This window comes from Lagopus muta, chromosome 2 (assembly GCF_023343835.1).
Source record: "Lagopus muta isolate bLagMut1 chromosome 2, bLagMut1 primary, whole genome shotgun sequence".
Classification (NCBI taxonomy): Eukaryota; Metazoa; Chordata; class Aves; order Galliformes; family Phasianidae; genus Lagopus; species Lagopus muta.
This window is the reverse complement of record NC_064434.1, coordinates 17,899,383-17,920,709: the sequence shown is the minus strand read 5'-3', so window position 1 is coordinate 17,920,709 and position 21,327 is coordinate 17,899,383. Positions and strand designations below refer to the sequence as shown.

Sequence of the window (21,327 nt, the reverse complement as noted above, 5' to 3'; positions counted from 1 at the left end):
TACAAGACAAAACAGAGAAAAAAATGTAGGAGAGAAAGTCACATTTAGAAGATACTTGAGTGCCTAAGGAAAGATCAGGAAAAAGAGAAAGCAATTTCCCTGTCCTTTCAGACCCTTTTCCCATCAACTAGGTGCTTTCTTGGTATAGACATCTGAAATTTAGTTCAAATATTTTAAAACACCCTTTTCAAGTAAAACGGCAAGCTTTATAAACAATTATCAGATTTTAATCTTTCCCTCACAAAGATACCAACATACAGTTAGATCCTCTTAAAGAAGAGCTCAAGGGGAAAGTTTATGAAGATTAAAGTTAGAAGTTAAGGGCATGCATTACAAATGGACACAATAAGCATGTGATGAAACTGATGGCTAGAAAATAAATTACTCCTTTGTGCAAACATTTATTAATATCAAGGACAGTCCTTGAAAAATAGTCCGAAAAACAGAACATATCCCTGGGACATGCTCTCTAACTTTGCATATGACTCATTACCTGCTGTGGTGCAGAGCAGAAATCCTATTTTTCTATTTTCAGATGAACACTGCTAGCTGCACCTGAATCTGTAGATGCAAAACTGAATAAGCAGACTTTTGGTAAACTTACATGTTCACCACATATTCCTTTTGCAAAGAAACACGTTTAGGATTTACTGAAATACTCTGAAGGGAAGGTAGGAAACACCTTCAGGTATTTCTCATTGGCTTCCTATCATTTAGAGTTGAAGAGCCAAACTGCACACTACTCATTCAAGCAATTTTTCTTTTACTAGTTTTTTGGTGTTTGTTTGTTTGTTTTTAAATTAATAGTTATGAAGGATGAGAAAGTAGAATGGTAATTAGAGTTATGGAGAAACAGCACTGGCTCTTTAGCACCTGGAGAGAAGATTCTTCAATCTGCAGCTCCCTAAAGACTCTTTGGATATAATCACTGAGTAGGCTTTTGGACATAAACCTACACAGAATTAAATTCCTATCAGGGAGATCTGGAATATGTCTACGCAGCTCAGCAACTCAAATTCCCTCCAAATTCCCATGGTTCCTAAAATAATCAGTTCTGTCCTCAAAAAACTCATCATCAGATATCAAGACCTAATGCCTAATTTCAAACCTATGACCTAGCCCGTGCCTTCTCACGCGACTGAGAAGAAAGGCTTGCGCAACAGTGAAGCTGGAATATAAACACATTGTATCTGCTCAGCAAGTCCTCAAGCCTGGTTCTGTTCCACCATGCTTCTTTTGCTAATAATAAGGATTATGAGTGCGTATGCTAACAGGGATCGTGCAATACTGAATTTTTATCAACCTATATATAAGCTCTTCTGACTGAAAAAAGATTATATAATTTTTCATATATGAAGAAAAGAACACTGTGAAGGTTTTGCTGTTGCTGTAACAATTCTTATCTCAACCCTATAGATAGGCTCAAACAAGAATCTGTGCTGCTTAATGCTGGAGCTACACACTCAAAAGCACAGTTCTTGATTCAAGGGCCTTATATTAATGAAATAAAATGAAAGAGAGAACTGGTTTGTGTACCAGTCAGGGAAGCAGGTAGAAGAAGTACAGATTAAAACTGAGTGTAATATTTATGGGAAGTAAGAGAAGCAATAGACCAAAAAATATTCTGAACTTATACAACCAGAATTTCTTGTGGTCATGAACAAAAGCATATCACGATACTTCTAAAGTGGGTAGACAAGCAGCTGAAGCCTTTGTGAACTTCAAGAAATGAGAGACAGAATGCAATTTAATTTGTTGATGGTGATTCTGAACCAAATTTGCACCATTTGTGAGTGCAGCAGTTGGGGTCAGAACACAGGCTAGGGGACAAGCGTGCCCACGCTGCTAATGGCCGAAAGAAATAAAGACCAAGCTGGATGAGCTGGTGAGTAGGCAGTGTCCTGGAAGCTAGAGAGTGAGTAGGTCTAGGAGGCAACCCTTGGCATGGGAGCAGCTGTGTCTCTACAAGTGAGAGCACAGGAGTGGGCTGCAGGATTGGGGGAGTCCTATCCAGCTGTGCACATATGTACGTGCAGGGGATACATGTTCCAAAATACAGGTTTACATTTAACTCACAGGGTTTAAACATTAATAGCTGGGAGACCTTGATGGGAGTGGGCATAGTGAGGATGGTTGGATTAGATGATCTTACGGGGCTTTTCCAACCTGCATAACTCTATGAGTTTATGAATCTAAGAGTTAGATAAATTTCACAGAAGTCTATGTTCTGAATAAGCATCAATATCTAAACACACATTTACTTAAAATAAATAAAAATACATTATGGTCTTTTGAGTACAGTACACCAAATGAAAGTATACATATTTCTATTTGTCTAATATTTAGAAGATCTATTACTGTAAGTACTTATTTTATTGGCTGAAATGTAACTACTTTCAAAGGCCATATAACCCAGTCTCTTCTGTAAATCTCATACAAGGTATTAGCACTACACATTCTCAAATTGTCATTAAATCCTTAGAGAACAGAGAACAAACCAACTGTGGAAACCTCTTAATAACCTACAACAGCATTGGGGAACACGTAGTTTTGTACCTATCATCATACACAGGACTTAGACCACTGAAAGAAAAGCCAAAGCACAATCATGGAAATTCAGGTCAAAGTGGTGATAACTTCAGGGTTTTTGCTTCAGCTTTGGATCTCCTAATGACTGTAATCATGATCATGCTGTGTTTCAACCTCTTTGCTAGTCTGAATCACCCATATTCAGTTCAGGCCTAGAGGCCCTTTGATCACACCTACCAGGGTTGTTCCTGGCAAGCCACTTAGAAAAGAGCTTACAGCTCAGTAGAAACATAAAGCCACTGATATGTCCCCACAGTTCAGTCAGCAGCAGAGTTGTAAGAGCTGTAATTCTTAGGAGCTGTAAACCAAATGATCACTGCAGAAAATGAGAGGGGAAACAAAGACTTTATCTGCCCCACTTTGCTTGACAAATTTCACTTCCAGCTCTGTCACAGCAAGTGAAGGACTTTGTCCCCTGAAGAGGGAATTGGGCTACTGAAGCAAAAATGTTGCCTGTTTGCTTATCTTGCGCATGTTTTTAATCAGGTTTGGATTTACCCTTCAGAACTGACCTACATTATTTGAGCCTGTAATTAAACTGAGGAATCTGTTGGTTTGCCTTTAATTGATTCACCTTTTGAATAGGGAATATATAAAAACACTCATTCTTCTGAAACCAAGGAGAAGATAGATGAGCTTTGAACACAATTTAAGCTTATCTAGGATGTTCACGCATTATGTTTTTCACTGAGGAGCTTACGCTAATACGTGTGATCAGAGATGTCCACAATGGGCCTTTGTATCAGCCAAGTCACAGCGTGTGCAAATAGATATCAGTGAATGTAATTACGTGACAGCATACATGCATGTAGTTTGTGTGCATATAAAAACTAGGATAACAGCTTTTTAAATGTGGCATCTAGTAACTAAAATTCAAAAATACACCATAAGTGATTCATACGCTAAAGTTTGCTGATCCAATATTGCATTCACAGCAGACAACGACACTGATTCAAACTGACAGTAACTGAAGAAAACTGTGAGCATTTCAAATTAAAAAAAAAAAAAAGCAGATCAAGGCACCACCTGAACTGAAAACATTATTAAAAAGATGGGTCCTATGCTTAAGATTTTGATTAAACTTTGTTAACTCTAGTGAACTAAGTATATGTTAAGTCTAGTGAGTATGTACCACACAAAAAATTACAAGTATTTCATGGAGGCCAAGAGGAAACCCTCATTAAAAAAAAAAATAATCTAAAAACACACATAAGATCACCATGCAGCCCTTACAGTTCAGTAGATTACCAGTCTTTACAATAAAAACAGGATAGTAACACAGTAATCTGTTAAGACTAGCTAATTAATGTTGGTAGTAAGTAAACAGATTAGCATCCTTTCTTTCTCATTCACTAGTTCATAACAATGAAAACTTTTCTGTTTTCTGGCTTTTGCCTATTTAGAGTAATGGCAACTAACTCAGAACCACACAATATCAGAAATGTTTGTTGCTGTTAGTGTGCGAATCTTTCTGCTTATCAAAGATTATGTTATAAATAGCTTACAGCTATTAGAATTGCAACAGATAGTTGATAAATTAATAAGGGAGACAAGCAAAATATCAATCATAGCACTGCTAACATAATTAGCATATATTAAACTGGATCACAGATTACTGCAGCTGCTGCGTAAAATGAGCACCTACTTCAGTTGTTCAACAGCTTGCATTCTTTTAACCCTAAAACAATACTACACTGTACTCAAAAAACACACAAAAAATGAGACCAGAAGAAAGTAATAGTGAACGCTAATTTGTAAATCTCTGCCCAAGACTTACATATTAACACAATTACAGAAGGACAGACTGGCTGAGGTTGGCTGGGAGCTCAACATCCCCACCTTATCTTGGTGGCTCTGTGTTGGACTTTCTCCAGTATGCCCAAGCTCTTCTTGCACTGCGGGGTCAGAACTGGACACAGCACTCAAGGTGAGCTCACCAATGCTGAGCAGAGGGGAAGGATCACATCTCTTCTGGTGATACTCTGCCTGATGCAGTCAAGAACGCGGTCATCTTAGCAGCAAGGGCACAGAGCATTACATTTTTCTGTCCTTTCTCCTTTCTTACAATAACTGTGATATTGGAGTATCTGTAATTTCTCTTATTTTGTATAAAGTTGTTTTTAAAGCAAATTGAAAAACGCAGTTTTTCTCAACTAGGCACAAAAGAGACTTCATGCTTCGGATGTTTATCCTGTCTGAAGGAGTTTTAAGACCTAGAACAAATTTTGATGATACTGTAATTCAAATCAACTAAAACAAATAGGTAGAACGCTTGTATTCTGCCCTCAGTTGAGATTTGCCTCCTGCCTCCTGACTTAAGGTAATACAGTTACTCACAGAACAGTGGGAAAGAATTTGTTACTATGATAATGGAATTAGGATATTAGAATTAAAACTGAGGCTTTCAAAATTATAATTCTGCATGCCTAATGTCAGTTTTGTGATATGCTGTCCTATTATACCGTCATCCACACACAACCAATGGTGTAGAGGCTTTATTTCCATGATACATATTGTAAAAATGGGAAATTGCATCATCAGGTTTTGTTCAGACAACTTGGTGAAAAGACAGAAGTGAAAAAGTCAATTCTGCATTAAAAGGTCTCTCATCCTTGAGGAACAAAGATAAACCTAAAAAGATACACTCAAGTACTACTTCTTATACACATAGCATCACAGAATGGCTTAGGTTGGAAGGGAACTTAGAGATTATATAGTTCCAACTCCTCTGCCATCAGCTGGGTTGCCAACCACCAGATCAGACTGCTCAGGGTCCCATTCAACCTCTCCTTGAACACTTCCAGGGATGGGGCATCCGCAGCCTCCCTGGGTAAGCTGTTCCAGTGACTCACTTGATCTCCTTTCTTTCAGCTTAAAGCTATTTCCCCTTGTCCTATCACTATCAGACCATGTAAAAAGTCACTCTCACACCTATTTCTACGCTCCTTCAATTTCTGGAAGGCTGCAGTGAGTTCCCTCCAGAGCCTCTCTTCTCTCAGTAATATAAGTCCAGCTTCCACAATCTTTTTTCATAGAGAGGTGCTCCAGCTCTTGGACCATCTTTCAGGTCCTCCTCTGGACCTGCTCGACCAGCTCAACATTTTCCTGCACTGGGAGCTCCAGGCCTGGACACAGTACTTCAGATGAAGCCTCATGAGAGCAGAGCAGAGTGGGACAATCACCTCCCCCTCCCTCCTGGCCAGTCCTCTTCAGATGCAGCCCAGGATACTACTTCCTGACTGCAAGCACACACTAGTCTAGTTCATGTCCAGATTTTCATCAACCAGGAACCCCCTCAGCAGGGCTACTCTCAAGGGAGTTCTTCTACCAGTCTGTTCACATTATCTGAGATTGTCTCAACTCAGGTGCAATACCCTGCTCTTGGCTTGTTGAACCTCACTACATTCACAAAGGCTCACTTTTCAAGCCTGTTTAGGTCTCTCTGGACAGCATCCCTTCCTTTTATCATATCAACTGCACCACCTGTTTTGGTATTATTAGCAAACGTGCTGAAGGTACAAATCAATCCCATAATGTATATCATTGATAAAGATGTCGCAGAGCACTGATCCCAAGATGGATCCCTGGAGGACACCACTTATCACCAGCCTCCATCTGGACACCAGAGCTATTGACCACAACCCTCTGGTTGCGACTCTTGATCCAATGAATAATACAGACTTCAAATCCAAATTTTCCTATTTAGTGATTAGGATGTCATGCAGGAAACATGTCAAAGGCCCTGCACAAGTCCAAGTGCCGTTCCTTTATTCACCGATGCCATCACTCCATTCTAGAAGGCCACCAGACTTGTGGCCAGCAAGTCCTTGCTCAGCCATGCTCTGCTTGATTTCCCTCTTTGTTTTCCCTTCAACCGCTGCAATTTTGAGGCTCTGTGTAATTCTGTGATACTGCACTGTCTGGGTGAGCGAATGTTAGCAAATGAAGATAAGCTATTAACCCCCCAAGACAGGGAAGCAGAACATCCAAAATTCTTTTTGTTCTTTCCACCTATGGAAAAGAACAGAGCTACCAACAGCAGGAGAATCTGCTTTTATAAAACTTGCAGCAATAAAAAGGCTTATTGCTCCTTGTGCTTTAGCACAGAGTTGGACTTGATGATCTCCAACCCATATGATTCTGTGCTTCTTATTTTCGTGATTTTATGATGCTCTTTTACATAAACCAACAGCTAGCATGTCTGTAGAAGACCTTCTGAACAAAAACAAAACATAAAAAAGGTCCATTTTTGATCAAAGAACTATCAAAAGAATTCAATTAACACTACATATTACACAGACATAGAGCGATATCATACTGAAGTATTTCTCTGAGCTGCACATCTGTATGAGTGGATACATGATGCATTCAGGCAAAACTGTCACATACTCAGAAAGCTAAAACTAAGCATGCATGCAAACTCATGTTGTTAATACGCAAACATAAATGTATATTACAAATGAAACAGTTAAAAATACCTGAAATGCATCATATAACTAATATGCTAAGTATACACTGCCAATAAATTTATACATGGCCATGCTTTTTTAGATTATATCATACCAGTCTACTGCGCAACGTTCCATGCAGATTCTTGAATACATGCCATGTCCCACTGACATTAAAACTGAAACATATTTATTTGTTTATTTGTAAGTCTTCTGGGGCATTGCATATGTTTGTACAGCATTTGGCAACATAAAAGTTCTGGACTGTGATTACAGCTCACGTGCGCTAGAGCACTACAAGTACGGGTACAATGACGAACACACAGACTCATGTTTTTGAAGCTGAGCAGACGTATTTAGATGAACAACTCCCTAAGACTATGGTAAAGGTGGGTAATATACATCCTAGAAGACCTTTACATGACAGAACCCTACTGTTTTCATGGAAACAGAGAAGAAAGCCACTAGCAGCAAAAAATCTAGTTGGAGATTGACTACAGCTGCCTGAAAGACATTTAAAGACAAAAACACTATGGAGAGACAGAGTTGTGAAAGATAGAGAAACACAAATAGCCTTGTCAAAAATAGAGTTTTCTGTTTAATTGAACAAGGTATTATTCAGACTGAAGGGGAAAAAAAGCAGAATACTGGAAAGAAATGATTCTATATAGAAAAGAATTATTTTAGAAGAGGCTAGAAAGTCTCCTAAGATTAAGAGAAGTCTGGACATGATGGTCTTATTCAGCCTTTCCTCCCTACTAAACTTTTCAGCAGTTTTACAGTTCAAAAATATACAAAGCTTAATATTAAGAATCCAAATTAATGAAGTATTTCCAAAATAGAATGACATCATACAGAAACTTGTTTTCCTATGAGAAAATAAGTCAGAAGAACCTCATCTCTTGTTCCCAGCTCAAATTGCATCTGTTGAGATCTTCAAAGACACTCCCAACTGAGCTCAGCTCAGGCACTGATCTCCTCACTTTCAGGAATAACAGAATGGAAGGATACAGCACAAAGCTGCAAAAGGAAGGGTTCAGGCTTGACATCAGGAGATAGTTCTTCACCAGGTGGGTGGCCATTCTTTGCCCATTTACTAAATGACAAGACATTCTTCAACATAACACCAGTATATATAAATATATATAAATTCTATATTAAAAAACTAAGTAAATTAAATTCCTGAGCATATAAACTAATATATATAATTTTAAAACTTAAGTAAATTAGAACAAACTCTTCAGTAGCCCCTGAGAATTGATGATATTCTACTTACTGGTTATTCTAATACTACAGCCAAATGAAGAGAAACGCAGCTAAAATTACTCACTGTAATTATGAAAATTTTTAAATTCCACGACTCATTTAGCAAAAACAGGCAGGGATTGCATCTTCTTAACAATTCAATGAATGACATACATTTCTTTTTTTCCTTCTTAATTGTGCATGTTCAGCAGAAGGTGAATTGCAGATCAGAAAAACACTTTGCAAACATTTGACAGCCACTTGATGCAGTAGAGTAATACTGAAGGTAACACTTCCAAATGCGTTTAAAAATGTGATGTGTGTGCTACCTGTAACTTCACTTTTTTATAAGCTAAAATTTCTGATGCTCAGATAAGAGAACTGCTACACTAGGGCGATAGAAGCCTATGCAAAATAACCCCCAACAGGGAATCCAGCAAAGGAGAGGCTTACTACATTTTAGTTCTTTCTTGCTCATTCGGTACTCTTGTCTACAGTAGTAAAATAAAACACAGATTAGTAAAATACTAAAAATTATAAAGAAAGCCAATATCAGAATATTTTTTGTTGGATATTTTTGGTAAACTCTATTTGAAGAAAAGCATCAGGCTTCTCCACAGATTAATAAAGATCTATTTATCTTCTTCCAAAGGCCACTGTTGACCACAACTCCACAAAAGTTTCAGAAATTTTTGCTAGTGAAATTAATAGTATGACTAACTAGACTCAAACACAAGTACTTGATTATCTATTGATTAACTATAATTTTAAATTAGTAGCATGAACTCGCTACGATTTCAACCCATGCCAAAACAGGACTCTAATCACTGGACAGAGATTATGAGCAACAGATTTGTTATGATCAGGCACCCTGGTTTTGGGACAGCAGAGCTTTTACTGTTAAGTGAGCCATCCGGTGCCAGGTGGTCTCAAAGACAGACAATACTTCTGTCCTGCTTTTTTATTTCTCTTAAAGCTGTATCTTTCCAATTCTAGAAACTGAGTCAGTAGGTGAGCTCCTGTAGCTAGATCTTCATGGTGCATTAAGTCTTATCCAGAACTTCTTTTTGCAGGAATTTTTAATTCACTCCCTTATTATGGATCTACTGAAACAGAACTGTAAATTACCAACATTCATAAAGATTATAAAATGCAGCCACACGACCTAAAAAGTTTATTGTCTTAATTGAAAGCTTAGATTTTTCTGTAACTGTTAGATACTGCATATGGTGTCTTTCAGAGAAGAATCTAATATTATTAGATACCATTTTTCTTTCAGGCTTCTTTTCATGCTTAAGCAGAGATGAAGATTCTTCCTGTAAATCTCTATTTCTCTTTCAAAGTTCTCCAGAGTTAACACTCAATAGTACTCTTACGACATTGCCTGATAAAGGATGCAGTCACAAATCTTAAACTGAACATAAGTCCCCACACCTTATGTGTACTATTTATCAGGGGGCACATAGAGCTGAAATCCAGAGTGTAGAAAATTCTAGGTAAATGAATACAGATGTAGCTAAATTTCTTTATATTTAATCCATATTTTCAGTAGTGTTATTTATTCGAAATCACTGAGGACATCTATAGATAATTTATAACACAGCAGTTTTGCAACCACTTGCTCTTCCCTCTTTCAAGAGTTCATACCCTCTTGTAAATCACAGCATAAACAGTTAAAAGGAGAAACTGCCTTTTAATCATACTGAGCATCTACAAATTACATTTTCACATTCCTTCAGTCATAAAATCTCTGTGTTTTTGTGGATGAAGCAATAATAGAGTATCACAGGAGGGATCATTTCAAAACATAATCAGATATTCCTGCTAAAACATAAAAGGAAGGACTAACAACTATTAGCAGAAACTGGAGAACACCATAGAATCAGTGTATTGCCATTATCTACTACCTGGAGTTATCAGCTAGATTTGAAAAGTTTCACAGAGAAAGCTCAGAGAGAGTAGTACTCAAAATGGTTGCCTTGATCAGTTCTCTCTTCTGATCTGTTTATTCATGTTTGTTTATTCACTAAATTATTTTGCACCTCTGATTTCATCATCTCTGCTGGATGTTTATAGAATTTGTAGAGCACCAGCTGCTTGGGGGGGAAATTAAATAATTACATTTCTGAATTTTAGTGGAGAAGATATATTTCTTAGGCTATTTCATTTAGAAGTGTATGTAGTCTTATTCACAGATATTTCATTATCAATTCAAGAACCTATTACAGCATTGTGTTTTTGTTTGCTTTTGACTAAGAAAAGCCTTTGAAGTTACTGCCATTGCAATTACTTTGTAAACCAGTTATACTCTTAAAGATATAATTTTTTTATTTTATGTGCACATCTGTATATATATATAAATGCATACACATATACAGATATGTATTCACTTACATGTATGTCTGCCCTTTCTATTAGAGTTAATGAACCTATGTATATAGCAAGGTGTGCTTACCACATGAAGGACGTAAAACTAAGTTTGAATAAAAGATAACTGTAAAAAAGAATCTCTTTAAAATACAAATTTTAGAATACAAAATCAGACAGTCCTAAAACTATGTTCTATTCACAGGTACCATGGTGATGCCTGCTCTTCTAAACAGCACAATACTGTAGTACAGCAATAACTTCCATGCTACATTCCTCCAGATTCTCAGGTTTCCATGGAAATGAGTGGGAATCCCAACACAAGGGAAAAATAACAGGCTATCCATCTCACACCACAGTGCTGGATCTCTGAACAGCTGATACATAAGGCAGTTGTCACAAGAATAAAAATATGCATAATATAATACTACACATAATGCCAGAGCCAAAGAAAACAATTGTGACTGTACCTTAAAGGAGCTCATGTAAACTCCTGCCTTAGAAGATACATAAAACTGAAAAAATCGGGCTTTACATAATTCTGAAGCTGCTCAGGGTACTAATACAGATACTATATGGCGTTGTGAAAATAATAATTAAGCAAGTTATAGCTAATTAAATCAGAACCTAATTTTCCTGTTATTGATTTCCCTACTTGTAGAAGAAGCTTCTACATTTTAAATTGCAATTTAAGTTATGAGTGGCATTAAAATTCTAATACAAATGTTCAAAGATGCATCGAGTGCAGGCCTTGGTTTAAAGAATGGATAGACCATTCATAAAAAATTCCTCATTCTCCATGAGGAAAAGTATAGCAGAGCATGTCATGGAATTACTAAATGTCAATAGAGACTGACAACAGGGCCTAAGCAAGTACCCAACATCCCTACTAAAAGATGACAAACTTTAGTCCAACTGTAGGCAGGCTCATAAGGCCTTGTGAAGTGCAGCTTCCCAGGGGCAGCAGAGCTGTACTGTGAGCCTGTAGGTTTTACAAAGCCAGCCTTCACCAAATGTAGATTTCTTTCCCATACTGTAGCTCACATGAGGAAGAAAATTTTCAAGAAACCGTTGTTGACAGCATCTCTTAAAGACAAGATCAGCAAACCAAACCTATTATTATGTTATCTCAGTTAAATGACTGTACAAAACAGAGTTACCAAATCACACACTTATTTGAAATAGGCAGGTCAGTATGTCAAGAACATCACACTGAACTTTGAGCATTGCCTAATCACACAGTGGTACCTCACCAGTGTTTTACCTGACGTTGGATTAATTAATGGTTTGGTCTGGCCAAACTCCTCAGACTTTCTGAACTTCATTTACCTTCATGGCAGATGATAATTGCATCTCACCAAATTCAGAAAATATTAGCAGTTCTGAAATTAGGAGGGAAAGAAGACTGCAACAGGAAGGTCAATAGCTTTTCCCAGTGGAGCTAAATCAGCAGTGAAACAGATTTAAGAAGTCCATTTCTTGATCTAACTCCACATTTCTATACCTGTGCTGCATTTTGATGATATGAATACTTGCAGCATTAAGGTGTAAACACAGTCATTGAAATTATCCCTAATTTGACAGATTATTTTCATTTTCAAGTAAGCATCACTTAGGTGAATTAGTGTAACTGAAGGAAGAGTGACCTGTGGCACAGGTAAGGAGCAAATAGTACTTCACATTCTTCTTCAAACAAGCTAAGGAAATCAAATGATGATTCCCAGAACAAATTTATTGTCCCCAACAAAGTTGTGTGTTACCACAACCACCTTCCCTTACTCCTCATTTTTATCTTCAATCCCACTTCTACCTTGTACTTTTTATGTGGAGTTTGTCTCTGCTTTACAGGACATCTACCAACCTCAAGCTAAAAAAGTTTTTATCATTGTCATATGGAACAAATTACTTGAAATGAAATAAATGCTGTTCATTCACCCTTATTTCATTATTTTCAAAAATAATGCTTAAATGCATTGAATGAAATTGTCTTATTATTCCTCCAAAAACTGACTTAATGTTAACAGCCCATGCATACACACAAGATCAGTAAAGTCATCACCAGGAAACAATCACGTATAAGAAGTCTCCTTGGAATGCAAACAAGCTTCCCTGTAGATAAAGCAAGTAGCATAAAATCTCATCACTTCAAAGCAGAGATGGAAACAGAAGGAGAGAAGGGGGCTCTATTTCTCTGATGGTAGCAGTAGACATCCCTGCTGTCACTATGATGATCTTCTGCGTCACCGCCATTTGTCCTTAGTTCACTAGCATACCAAATTTATACATTGTAAGATGCAATTGCGCAGTCACAGACCAAGGGTGATGTAGAATATCCCTAGGAGAAAAACCAGTCAGCCATGCTTACACATTCTTATTGCATTTCCAGCTTTATGTGCAACAGGCTTCTGAAAATTTCTTTCAGTACTGAAAATTCTTTTAAATGCTGAAATCATACTTTCAGTTCTAGCTCTGTTTTGGAGAGAAAAAAAAAAGAAAAGCTAAACATCCTTTTATTTAATATGTTTCTGTATCTGTCTTCATCAATCACGTTCCCATAATCTCTCTATACTACAATGAATGATGATAATGAAGAACAGCAAATTATATCTACAACAGTTATTACATCAGAATATTTAAACATTGGTGACAGAAGTATTAATTACTGTATGTAACTTTTTTGATATAGTTTTGGAGAATTAACATGAAAAGATCGGTACTTGCTAAGTCAAACTATGCTCAATGAACAGGATTTTGACACATTCCAAAACCCGTTATTTTTAATCGCTGCTTTATGATTTCATAGAGTCACACTTCTTTCTTCTGATTTAACAAGGGACAGTCACACAGTATTTTTGAGATCCTTTCCTGTGAGTTTCTGAACATGCTAGGAGTCCCTAGCCTGCACGTAGAGCAGCCAAAGAGAAGAAGAGAAGGCTTGAGGTGGGCAGGGGAGAACAAGCTGTGAGACAGAGAGAAAACATGAGTAACTGCGGGGCTTCTATTTCATGATGAAGGAAACTGAAATATGCTATTCTTATTACATGCAAATACATAAGTATTAAAATAGGGGGTTAATCAGAGTTTTTATGTGTTGAAGTAAGAAAATCTGACTGAAATCCAGGCCAGCCTAACATCTAGTTTAGGCTGCAGCTTTCTGCCCCATTCTCTGGCCCCCTAGTAATGCAGCTGGTGTCATCTGCTTTGGTTGGTTATCAGCCTAAATTATTTTCTCAATTTTCACTTGTCCCATAGTTGTGGAACAGGCAGGAGGTCAGTGCTGTGATCCCTCATGTCCTCACCATTTACCAACATTCTTCCTGTGCCTGAGCAAAAGATATAAACCAGAAAAAGAGACATAGGTGGTAATGTTTGGCAGAAAAGAACATCGACTGCTGAAGTACTGAGTAACAGTAAGAGAACTAAGAAGAAAAGCTAGGCACAATCAGTGATGCAAGTGAAGAAGGGGGTTGGCACCAGCAGCCGTAAATACCCACTCTTGAACTCAGCAAGAAGTTATAAACAGAAGTAATGAAACGTCTCTGAGGCAGGTAGGACCTGGAGTAGCAGACAGGGGGTAGCTGACAGATAAAGGGAAGTAGGTTCAACTGGGAGGTAAGAATCCAAAGGGAAAGAGCTTGAAACTGAAAAGGACAAAAAAAAAAAAAAAAAAAAAAGCCCCTAGTGGAAGGGAATAAGTGTGTGTGTGATGACATCAAGCATATGCCTATGCTTTGCAGTACACTGCCGCAAGAAGTCCCCAGCTCCCTCCTCTGAGATATCACCAGATTAGCTAGCTCTGGCACCAAAGGCAGAACAGTAATAGTAGGTTTTGTAGGATAGTCAGACAACTTAGAGTAACCAAAGCAGAGGATAATTAGCCTTTGTTTAGTCATGCTAACACAGTTATGATTTTTCTGGGTCATGAGCCTCCACAACATCACAGCAACATACCATGTAGGCACATGGCAAAAAGTCAAGTGTCTGTCCTAATAAAAGCAGCAAATACAAATGGTTGTTTACTCCTCCTATGTAATACAAAGAGTTGTAGAGATCATTCAAGTTCTGTGCAGATGATATCCAAGGTATACTGGAAGAAACAAAAAAGAGTTTCATCAGCCTATAAGTGGTATAAAGATTATAGCAAAATTTATTAGTTTTCCTACAGTAAATCCTCTTTGATGAGAAGATAGATGGTGGCTCAGCTACCGTGGCCCTTTCCATATGGAGCATCAGGCACTTTGTGTAACAAACACGGAATAGTGGATATGATACAGGTTATTATCATTACTGTTAACTCTCTCTTCCTTTTCTGCCTTAGTAAATAGTTTTTATCTCAATCTATGAGCTCTACATTTTTTTCTGATTGTTTCCCCCATCCCACTGGGAGGAGTGGAAAGATCAAATGACTCTTCAGTGTTCAGCTGTTTGCTGGATTAAACCAAAACATCCAGGCAAAATATCACTCCTCATCACTGTGCAATGGGTATTTTTTTCAAGGTTATTTTTACTTTATTCATAATAATTGGTACTATAATATATTATTCAAATAGTAATTCTATCTTCTAAATGTAGACCTTGGGGCACTTTAAAATAGACCTGCACATCATAGTGCCCACTTCACAATAGAGAAATTAATTGTAGGAAGACAGGATGACTATCCCAAAGTTGCTTTGCGTGCTAGATCTAACACTATGAACAGAATTAGTAGCATTTACTTTCCAGTGCAGTATCTCTCTATTACGCACCTCTTTTTAAAATGAATCTAATTGTGTAATTACCTCATGACAGGATGTTAGCATTTATTTTCCGGAGATGGACTCATTGCATGTATTGTTTTACCTTAAGAAATTAAGTACCTGCCCCTTGTTTCTGCCTTACAGAATAGCAAGGTCTATGTCTTGTACACATCCAGTGCACTGAAGAAAGTACAAAATCATGCTATGAAATCACGCTATGAAATCACAGTGGATGAGTTTGCTGTGAGGGTACAAGCTGTAGGCATTTCCACTGTAATTCAATATGACTGAATGCAATTAATGCTAGATTATGAAATAATTTCCATCGAGTTACATGTCATTTCAAAATCAAGAAGATCTCATTGTGCTGTTATTCTACTGCACGCAGGAGAGTAACTATAAAGTGCATTTTGTTTTAATAAAATGCTTACAGCTGAAATTAACGTGTTATGCCAAAAATATGTCTTACTGAACTACAATACAAGATTACCTTCCTCTGGGTGATTGAGTGTGTCTTATTGGATAACAAATAACATGAAATTGAATAAGGGTTGATTTCAGATGAAACTGATTTCACATGAAAGAAAAACCATCGATGAAGAGAGGGTGTGTAGTTACATATACGAAATGTAGGACAGCTGCTAGAACAAGCAATTTGTCCATCTATTATAGTACTACTCTCAGGCTAACATCTGATATTTCAGAGAAGAGGATTCCCATGCCTCTAACACTCCTTCTAACCATGCAAATATTTTTACTGGCTACACTTGATGATTAACCTGGGCCATACAGCACAGCTTCTAACACCTACAATTTTTAATTTCATCTATGTACCTACTAATGAAACAACTATCCAGACAAGAACATTTTCTATCTGAACTCTTTATCTTCATAGTTGCAACAATGAAATAATGGGTTCAAGCTCCAGGTGCATTTCTTCTCTCATGTAACTTCTTGTCTAAATTCTGTAGCGTACAATTTCATTTAAAATAACAGTTAAATAGTTTTATCACAATTAATCAATTTCAAAGGATAAAAAATATATTTAACAGAATGCCTACATCACCTCCTGTACACACAACATGAATTGCAATCATATGATACCACTGACATTTTATGTTATAAGCTTTTCTTGCAAATACAGCATGTCTAGGCACTTTTACAGGCCATTCTTTTATTGTTTTAAAAAGAAGAAAGGTGTCAATCCAGACACAGACTTTCTTTCTTTCAAGGCATTGGTCAGCAGATGGTAGGAAAAGCAATTCAGATCCTCAAAAGGACCTGATGTTCTTGTTTTCTCTCTATTTTAGGATGCAAGCCCTGTTATCACTGAACAGAATGACACTTGCAGCAGGTACAGCTGACACATGGAAATATGTTGGATCAGTCTTACTAATAGGATCTATGCATTTGCTAAAGAAATCAAACAAATATGGACCATTTGGACAGGCAGGTTCAGAACCTTACTCACAGTCAATTTTCTGTGTGAACATTTGCAAGGAAAGATACCAGATGGCTTAGGCATGCATTACACTGACATGTACATAAATGTGCATGGGTATACAGGAAAAAGGATGAGCTGTGACTAAATTAGGGCACTAGATTACACATGTACTGGACAGGGCAGTGACAAGGAAGAGGCACCCTGTAAGACAAGGAGAAAGGATGCTAATGCTGAAAGAAGCAGATACTATAAGCTATCTTCCAGTAATCCATCCTCCCCACACAGATCTACTGTGTTGAGGATTTATGTGAGAAGCTCACTTTAAAGCTATGAAAATTATGTACAAAAATCCTCCAAACACTGACAGGTAGACTGGCTTCATTGATCACAGGTGCTGATATTAAAATTTCTGGTGGGAGTTTCATAACTGATGCACTGCTTCACTGGGTTTCACTTTGCCTGCCCAGCCAAAGTAAAAGTGCTATAGCAGCAGTCACCAGCACAGAAGGCTGCTTAGAAAGAAAACTGACAGCCTCAAAATTGAGAAATGAGCAGCACCCATGCACGGATGTATTGGTGGGAAGGAAATACAGAGAGAAGAAAAGAGCACTTACTGATAGAACAAAATGTAAAAAGTCATCCTAAAATATGACGTTAAGTCAACAGACAGAGCCAACTTCTCCTCCCACAAGAGTCCTAAGGTCTCTGAATCCATTCAAAGTCTTAACAGAGTCCTTAAAATGAAGACTTATTTATTTATTCTGAAGAAAGCTAATAGTTTGTTTTGTTTTTTTTTTTTAACAAAGAACAATCTACTGAGAAAGGGCAGAATACATACTTAAGAGCACAACTTTTTAGTATTAAGTATCATCTACACAAGAAAATTGTTAAGGATAGGTGTTCTGTGCATCAAAGGGATTTTATTTCTTTATTGCTGCTTGACCTAATCCCGTTTCAAAGGAGACTAGTCTAAATTCTAAAAAAAAAAAAAAAAAAAAAAAAAAAAAAAAAAAAAAAAAAGCCATGTACAAAACACAGAAAAAGAGTAGCTGCAAGACTGGAGGTGGAGCTTTACATTTGCCTAGCTTACTTTGCAACGCATAGAGAAAAGTGTCCAGACTGAGTTATTGGAAGGTACTTAAGGTAAAATCACGACACTTTTATTTTCTGTTCTCACTTCATTAGCTTAAGATTATACTTCTCTGTTAGTTCTGTACGGCAACCAATTTGTTTTGTCTCGAGTTCACTACTGTGCCTCTCTTGAAACATTTGAAGCAACTCTTGTTGCTTTTGAATAATGGCCAGTAAGATTAGTTTGGCTAACCATTGGGAAGTCTCTGCTAACATCAACCACATTTGCTATGACTTCAACTACCTCAAGGGACTTCTAAATCCCTTCCGTGAAGCATGACTGTAAGCAAGCATTCTAAGAGTTTCAGAATTACAGTGTAAATAAACTTGACCCAGTCAAACTTCTCAAATATATTATTACCTTTCTTGAGTGCTGGTTATCAGCGAACATGTGTATGATTGTGGCCTGCCACTCTCTCAGAACACAAGAGATATGAGTTCTGCATGACTTCACCTCAGTGAATCTCTTTCCTTTACTAGCCAGTCTTCACGAGCAATACATGTGACCAATGTAAAAAACTTTTCTTCTGTTATTTGAGGTGAATCTCCAAATATTTTTGCTTTGAGGTGAGCGAAACAGACAAAAATGAGACTTCTTAAGCCTCATTTCCTTATGAAACCAGTTTGAAATATTAAATACTGGAAAAGAATTTAAACAGAGACAGGAAAGAGGGCATGTTTAACATTACATCCTACTTAAACTGTGTGACATGCCAGCCACTTAGAATTTCTGTCCTTCCCTCTATCCTTTTTCCTTTTTTTTTTTTTTTTTTCTCCTCCCAATGGTCCCATTTTATAGGACTTAAGTGAAATGAAATCAAAGCACTACCATTTCCATGTAACAGTCTCAATAAAGGCTCAAGCTTAGCATACACATTTTTGTCTTCCCTTTATGTAATTTTCAATCCAGTCCTAAAATTCTAGGAACACATGGATGTCTACCACACAATTTACAAGAAGGATAACGTATTACCAACCACCATCTATTTTATTCCACACCATATGACCTCACTGGAAAGACTTGCTAGCTTGAGTGAGCTTTGGGTTTATCTCCCAAAGGGGAGAATCAGTGCAGTACAGAACAATCAGAACTAATTGGCACAGTGCTTCTGTTTCCTTAACAGAACAAGGTGATCTACAGAGCATAAGGATTCAGGAGGTGAGAGTTCTAACTTTATTTTCACAGATAGATTACTAGTCTGCAATTTCCCAGATAGGTCACTAATGATCTCACCTATATAACAGTGGCAACTTTTTCTGTTAAGTACTTCAAAATATTAATAAAGAACTTTATTTGAAAGGTCAATTTGTGTTGCTTTTGTTTAATAAAGGAAGAGATGTCACCAGAAATTCTTTCCATGAGAAAGTGAACACAAAGTCATGCCGAAATGAGCACATGAAATGTTACCACAGTACGCTCAAGTACACTGTTTATTTTGGAACTTTTTACCCCTATTATGAATCAATTAGAGAGTTTATCTACTTTAAAAGAAAAAATCCTGTAGTAAACTCCACACATACTTTTTCCAGATCACTTTATTTGCTTTTTCTCTGTGGATGACAGGTGCTTACCCTTCAGTTAAAAAAAAAGACATGAAAATGCTTATCATGCTTATTTTTCAGGCATCTTATCCTCTATCAAAAATTTCTACTGATACCCACAGAAGTAAACCACAAATTAACTCAAATATTGTTAGTTTTTAAAATTGTAGCTACCACAGCTAGTTGTCATGCATAAAGTACGTGGTTAAATCCCCGGCAGAGAGAATTTGGAGTGCCTAGACTCTAACAGCAAGCCTTCCACTTATGCTTACACTTCTGATAACTTGTTAAAAGGTACTAGTCTCAGACTTCAGGAAATACGTCTTCTTACAGTATGGAAGATAGGTAAAGAAGTCATATTTTCACAAGCCAAACAACACTGCAACCAAAGGCAGCAGTATTATTAGAAGTTTATAAATGACAGAAAAATTGTAAAAAAACTGAAAAATTGCTGTATGAGGGAAGTCCAGTCGCTATCTGACAGCAGAGTACATGACTTGCCAAGGAGAGGTTTTAGAATAGAATTAATTCTATTCTTCTTGCTGTCTCTTTTTTCTCCCATTTGGATTATCATTTTTCAGGTGCATTGATTGTCCCCTTGTACTTGTCCTCTGCAGAAGGTATAAATAAGGCTATCCAAAAGACCATTAATTAATGCTTTATGTTACATATAATGACCTACCTTGTTTCTAAAGCCCACCTAAGAACATTTTTGAAATTAGAGAAAGGAAGAAGTCAAATCAGTACCTACACATAAATTAGATCTGTACTCAAATTTTCTTTGCTTTTTTTTTTATTTCTTTTTTTTAAATTTTTTATTTGACAGGGGGAATAGCTGATTCACCAGAAGGCTACGCTGCCACTCAGAGAGACCTGGAAAGGCCAGAGAAATGGGCTGATGGGAACCTCTTAAAGTTCAACAAGGACAAGTGCACAGTTATGCACCAGGGGACGAATAAAACCAAGCATGACTAGGATTAATTCACTGAAATGTAAGACACAGAAACTACTTCCATCAGACCCCCCACTGAATTTGACTGACATATAAACTATATTGAGAACTATGGTAGTGAGGTTAGAATATCACAACGTTTGCATGAGGTGGGTCCCACAAATGCTCACAAAGAAATAGAAAGAACACCATATGTAAGTTTGTCAGGACATACTGAACCAACACAAGGTTGCGACAGTTCCTTGGATCACATCATTACCAGTGATGAGACGTGGTGTCACCACTATGAGCTGGAGTCAAAATGGCAGTGCACAGAGTAGTGACATGTGAATTTTCCTTATCAAATAAAAAGTTCAAGATGCAGCCCTCGTCAAGTGACGTTCAGTGTCTTTTGGGATAGGAAAGGAGTGATCCTTGTAAATTTCCTGGAAACCAGACAAACCATCAACTCTGACCGCTGCATCATGACACTAAGTTGAAAGCACAAACTTTCAGAGTCAAGTGAGAGAAGATAACATTTCTCTTTCAACACAGTAACATCTGGCTTCTGACCAGTTTGAAGACAATGAAGCACACTTCCAACCTTGGCGGGATTGTTCCCCCAACACCCACCATACAGTCTGGATTTGGCACATTCTGACTTTCATCTGTTCAAGCTGATGAAAGATGGACTGCATGGACAACACTTTCCTAGCAACAATGCCATGAAAACAGCTGTGGAAAAAGCTGGTAAACTACACTGGTGTAGATTTTTATGAGCTCAGCATTCATGAAAATGCTGACTATGTTGGAGAACAGTGTTTTGTAACTGAAAGTTTGCTCTAACAAATAGTGTTATTTTGCTCTTTGTATCAGTTGTAGTTTCCCTGAAAA

General features: G+C 37.3%; 1 protein-coding gene across 25 annotated transcripts in view; it reads right to left on the bottom strand.

Moving 5' to 3' along the window:
* Positions 1 to 21,327, bottom strand: part of MYT1L (myelin transcription factor 1 like) — a 300,542-nt gene that overhangs the window by 134,095 nt on the left and 145,120 nt on the right. The window lies entirely within an intron of this gene.